We start from the raw sequence: 5935 nt of genomic DNA on the forward strand, positions 1-5935 counted from the left end.
CTCTCTAATTTATACGTACGTTCGTTGCAGTTGATCTTCAAAGTAGGGCGAGGGTACCTAAATATTGTCTAAACCTCGATTGGAGACTGATCAGCAGTAGTAAAACTGTATATATGCTCTTCCCGCAAGCAATGCATAAACGGATTAGACAAGGTTTAATTTGAACATATTAACTTCTCCTGTTCATTACACTTGTTGATGTCGTATTTCGCAGCTCGAACACTTCCGCAATAACCAAGCTCCTGCTACCTGCAACTGAGAAGAAAGGGCTTCAGCGACATCCAAGTCACTCCGATGCCAAAGTCAATGAACAATTTTCTAGTGATAAGAACAACTCTGAAGAATAATAAGAACAATCGAAATTAAGAGAGAGCCCTCCCATAGAAGGGATGACCATTATTTATACATGATCCGGGTTCTGCTGCCGAAGGAGATCGTGTCATGTCAGACGTTAGACCTGCTACCATTCATTTCCTACTATCGCAATGTGTCAGTCAACGACTTAGGCAGTTGAGAGAGATCGTGACGTGTTAGTCGTGCTAGGCCAATCCTACTACCATCTTTCTGCCAAGGTTGGGTATCAGGTCGTGGGTGAGCCGTCTTTCGTATGTGGGGTGCACCATTGCGTGTTGGGTCTCTTGACACATGCATTGAATGCAGCATGCCTTGAGTCTAACAAGTCTATGACTGGGCACGTTCAACCGTCCGCATGCAGTTGGGCGTCTTGTCCGGCTCTCTGCGGTAGGGCTCAATAGGCTGCCGAGCCTCGAGACGATCCCATTGGTATTCTGAGCTCGGCGCTAAAAGGCCTTCCCAAGTAGGTTTGTGGTCACGGGCTCGCCACGTGGTCCTCCGATCCGGACTCTTAGCCCACGGGAGGGTTTCGTCTTTGGGCTTGGAGTTCCATGACTTGACCTCTTCGGGCCTAGGCCCTTCTGGGATGGGCCCCTCCCTCACAACACTAGTTATTAGCCTGAACAATTCAGCACTTACGATAGTTTTTTTTTTTGCCAAGAGCCACACACATAGCGGCCTCGTCTCAAGTTTATTTAAAAAAATTCTCACTTGTGACAGAGGAAAACCGTGGTAATATCATTACATTTGGGGGTTTACAAAGTAAAATAAAACATCCAAAAATATACCTAATATCAAGTGTCAAGACAAGCCAGAAACCAAAATAAATTCTACCAAACCTAAGCCAAAAACCCAAAAAGACTACAAACAACGTGCTCGACGAAAGAGTAAAACAACGGTAGTTATCTCCTTGGAATTCTGATTTGTAACACCCCGTATTTTAGTGTATTTTTACTGAATGATTATTTTTGATTGTTCAAAAATTTATCCTCTTATTTTAAAATTGGTTGGATTTTTAGTAAGTTTATTTCTATGATTTTAATTTGGTGAAAATTATTTTTATGTGCTTTCCAAATATTTATTTATTGTTATGCATTTAAATTGCTTTTAATATTTAAATTAATTACTGTGGGATTTAATTATTTCAATTTGACTTTACCATTACGTTTAAATTATTTTATTTAACTTGTGGTTTTAAAATCATCTCCGTTGGATCATTTTTGTGACCCAAGTTATGAGGATTGGACCTCATTTCTTTTCCCTCCATTTTTCTTTCCTTCCTTTTTCTTTTCTTTCTTTTCTTTTTTCTTCTTTATTTTTCTCCTTCCCGCGCGCAACTCCCTCTCCCTCCCTCTCTCTCCGTCCGTCCTTCCTCTCCCCCAGCCCGCCGCCGACGTGCCGCCGTGCGCGACACCGCCCGGCCGACCAGCTCCCCCTCCCTCCGGCGACCTCACCCCCCAAATCTCAGCCCCTACCTCGCCGCCGGTAGCCCACACGCACCCCACGAAGCCGCGGGCCACTTTCACGCCAGCGCCGCCGTGAGCCGGCGGTGACCTTCACCGCCCAGCCCGCTAGCTTCCCCAGCCGCCGGCGACCTCACCCCACCAATATCACCTCCGTTCGTGCCGCCGTTAGCCCCCACGAAGCCCACGAAGCCCATGAAGCCGCGGCACTCTTTCCGCCGTTGCGCCGCCGTCGCACCGCTATTGGCCACCATCTTCCTACCACTTCATCCCCGACCTCTTGGCAACCCATTGGACCCAACCCCAATTCCGATCCGTCACCGGTGAAGCCCCCCCAAGCCCATTTCCGATTTGGGCATTTTGGTCTTCTACCGCCCATTCCGCCGCCACCCACGGCAAACCACCACCACCATTGGCTTCACCGACCTCTCTAGGCCCTACCCTACCATTTTTGGGTCTTCGTTTGTCCTCGTTGAAAAGTGGGTATCTGTGACCCACGGCCACAGTGTATTTTACACTGTGGTGTTGCTCAGACATCGCCACTCGCAACTTCGTGATCCTTCAAAAATTGTTATATTGCACTGTAAGTATTTTCCTTAAAGAACTTTCGTGATTTAAATATATTTTTGCACTAACACATATTATCTGTGAATTGGTTTGTTTTGCCTGACTGAGTCCGAGGAGTTTCGGGGGTCGGATGGATTGTGGACGGAGTTGTGTGTTTGTTTGCATTGTGAATTGTGGTTGTTGGTTGTTGGTTATGGCTTGTTCATGTACATAGCATATTGCATGCATGACCATGTTTGTAAAGAAAACTGAGTTTTCGCATGATTGCATACATGTTCATGTGTTTATTGGAATTGAATTTTCATGTGAGTAAAAGGAAAAGAGACTGTAGGGATGGTGGTAAGCAGGGATGGTGGTTGTGTCCCGCCTGTGATTCCCGCCTACAGTACTCTGTTAAGTATTCATTGTGTGTAAAGGAACTGTAGGGATGGTGGTAAGCAGGGATGGTGGTAGAGTCCCGCCTGCGATTCCCGCCTACGGTGCACGCGATAGGGATGGTGGTAAGCAGGGATGGTGGTTGTGTCCCGCCTGTGATTCCCGCCTACGGTGCACGCGGTAGGGATGGTGGTAAGCAGGGACGGTGGTAGAGTCCTGCCTGTGATTCCCGCCTACAGTGTCCGATAAATGGGTTGTTTGTGTGAATCATTTTATGGGAAAATGTTTTACGGATATTTTGGGCCAAAATGAGATTTTTGGCGTGTGTTGGAAATAATCATTTTTCTGGGAAAAAATGGTATTTTATGGCTAAATGTATTTTGTTATATTGTTGGTTGCATTAATGTATTTTTATCCCGAGAGTTGTTTGGTTTATACTTACCTGTGGTACCATTTTATGGTATCGCAGATTTTGATGCAGATGATGATGACGAGCCTTAGCTTGGCTCCGTTGGAGGAGTGATCTGGGATTGCTCCTGTTTAGTGAGTTATGTTTTTATCAATTTATGTATTTACCTTTTGTATTATATTTGGGATGATTGTATATTTTTAAAGATAAATTGTGTTGAATATTTGTATTTAAATTTCTGGTACTTAGTTAACTTATTTATATTATCCGCTGCGACTTTTATTGTGCACCTTTGCATGTTGCACACACACTTGAGCACATTTCGTTGGGATGCGTGACCGTGTTGTTACCATCCTGACGTCTCGATTCCCTTATTTTTGTACGTGGGAGTCGGGGCGTCACATGATTAATTATTTACGGCGAGTATTACAGGCAATTTTCTGATAAGGCCGATCGATGCAACATGATGCATGGTTAAGATATAATTTTTTGAAATTCGAGGCATGAATAAATATTTTAGAAGTGCATAAACCGTACCATACCTTGGATTAGAATCTCTTAATTAAAATTTTATTACTCAAAACACTTTTTACAATTTGGTGATATATATATATATATAATATGAGAATTTCATTATATTTAATGTTGAAATCTATATTGTTGCCCATAGGCAGCATTTAATGCAGCTACGCTGAGGGCTGGGAGAGTCACGCCCCCTCCCAAAATTTCAAAATCCTTTTGACATCACTATAAAGACAATTTGCACCCCAAAAGTTTTTCAAAAATCTCACTTGATATTTAGTTTTCCACGTTTCTTTTATTTTCTCAACATTTTTTTTTTATATTTGCACCTATTTTTTGTCATTAATAAAATCTTATATATGTTCTCACATTGATTTTTTTTTTTTTTATTATCTTTTTCATATCTCATAGGAGGCAAGCTAGAAAATATCTTAACATGCAATTAGGAGTAAAGGCAACAAATCTCACATATCTATTCCTATCTACAATATAGATCAGGCTTTACAACATTCAATCTTAAATTCAACAAAAAGTTTATTTTTTTTCTTAATTTCTATCCTTATGCTTCTGCTTTTATAATGTATTTGTACAACAATGTTGACTTTTTATATATTTGATTTTTTACTTGATCAAGTCTTAAAACAAATCTTTGATAATGCACGCGAACTCATATAGAGGGAGCTAGACTACTAGAACTTACATGTTTTTATATTTATGTTGGTTGGCCTCCCAACAAAAAGTTCTAGGTTCCACCCAACTTGTTAATTTAACGCTGTGAGATTCATATAATGTGTTTATTTCTTACCGAATTGTAGAAATTATCTAGTGTACATATTGGGTTAAAAAAATTAAAAGAAATCTCAATTTAAAATATAAAAGTCCATCGAAGCATTAATGATTAGTATTAGATTGATATAGATTTTCAACTGATCATTTTAGAGCTCAAGTAAGAGACTTTCATTAAAATCAAAACTAGGATAAGCATCGGTCAGGTGCTGAGCTAATCTGTATGCACGTGCTAGCTCTTGTGGCAATAGTACTTGTTGAGTATTGTGGAGTCTGGTCCACACTGCCCAAGCAGAGTCTCTAGCCGCTCTAGCGAAGATAAGTCAGAGAGTTCACTCGAGATAGCTTGACAGACCGCTGGAGCAAAAGCAAGTTAGAGAGTTCGCTTGACACCGCTCGATAGACAACTCGAGCGGAGGGAAGTTAGAAAGTTCGCTTGAAGAGCTGCTCGACACATGGCTCGAGCTATTGCGGGAAACAGATTCGCTCGATACGGGCTCGACATGCCATTCGAGCGAATATCACTATTTTAAAAATTATTAGGGTTTCCGCCGCATGAAGTATATATATGTATTTGTTTTGACTTGTGACTGTACAAAGTGAATAGTAGCTGCCCCACACTATTGTGTTGTGATTCCTCATGAAATAAAAATCTTCTGCAGCTTCTGTGGATGTAGGTAATTTGCTGAATCACGTAAATTACTGTATCATGTGTGATTGCTTATTTTTTTGTGTTTACTTTTATTTTATTGTCATCGTTTTTTACAACGGTACTCTCTGTAGACGCATATGAGGATTCAGAAGGATATTGTATTTCGTCCAAAAATGCATGCGCATAATCGCTGGCCTGTTGTCACAATAATTTCCAAAAGGTATATTGCATTCTTCCAAGACCCCCACCACTTCACAGCAGGAAGAGTTTTTAACTGTAGAACGATCTCAATCTAATGAATATTATATGTAGAATCACAAAAAGATAAAAATCCACAGCAATCAAAGCGCGTGGAGTTGACACAGAAATTATATCATTTAGTTGTTGACGTAATAGATTAATTAAATCCCTTTCAGTTTCTTGTCTGAACTTGAGGCCATGTCTCAAATGGGAGAAAGATATACACATAAATTATACCGGCTGACAACATATATATATATAGTGTTTGCACTCACTTTATATATTTATCTCTTTCCATCTTGAAGATTTATATTTTCCGATCAAATGCAACATATATATAGACCTGGAGAGGAGAGCCGGGTAACGAGATTAATTCCAGGAGTGTTTATGAAGATAAATGTAGCATTGGTACTTAGACTGGGATTGAGTTCGACTACCAATTATGATTTAAGCCTAATAAGAGTTATGGGCAGGCAGTACTACTACAATTTTCTGAAAAATGATCCATGCATGCATGAATGCAGGTATGTACGTAGCCGGACTAATATTTTCATGATCTGTGTTAGC

This window comes from Juglans microcarpa x Juglans regia, chromosome 4S (assembly GCF_004785595.1).
Source record: "Juglans microcarpa x Juglans regia isolate MS1-56 chromosome 4S, Jm3101_v1.0, whole genome shotgun sequence".
Classification (NCBI taxonomy): domain Eukaryota; kingdom Viridiplantae; phylum Streptophyta; class Magnoliopsida; order Fagales; family Juglandaceae; genus Juglans; species Juglans microcarpa x Juglans regia.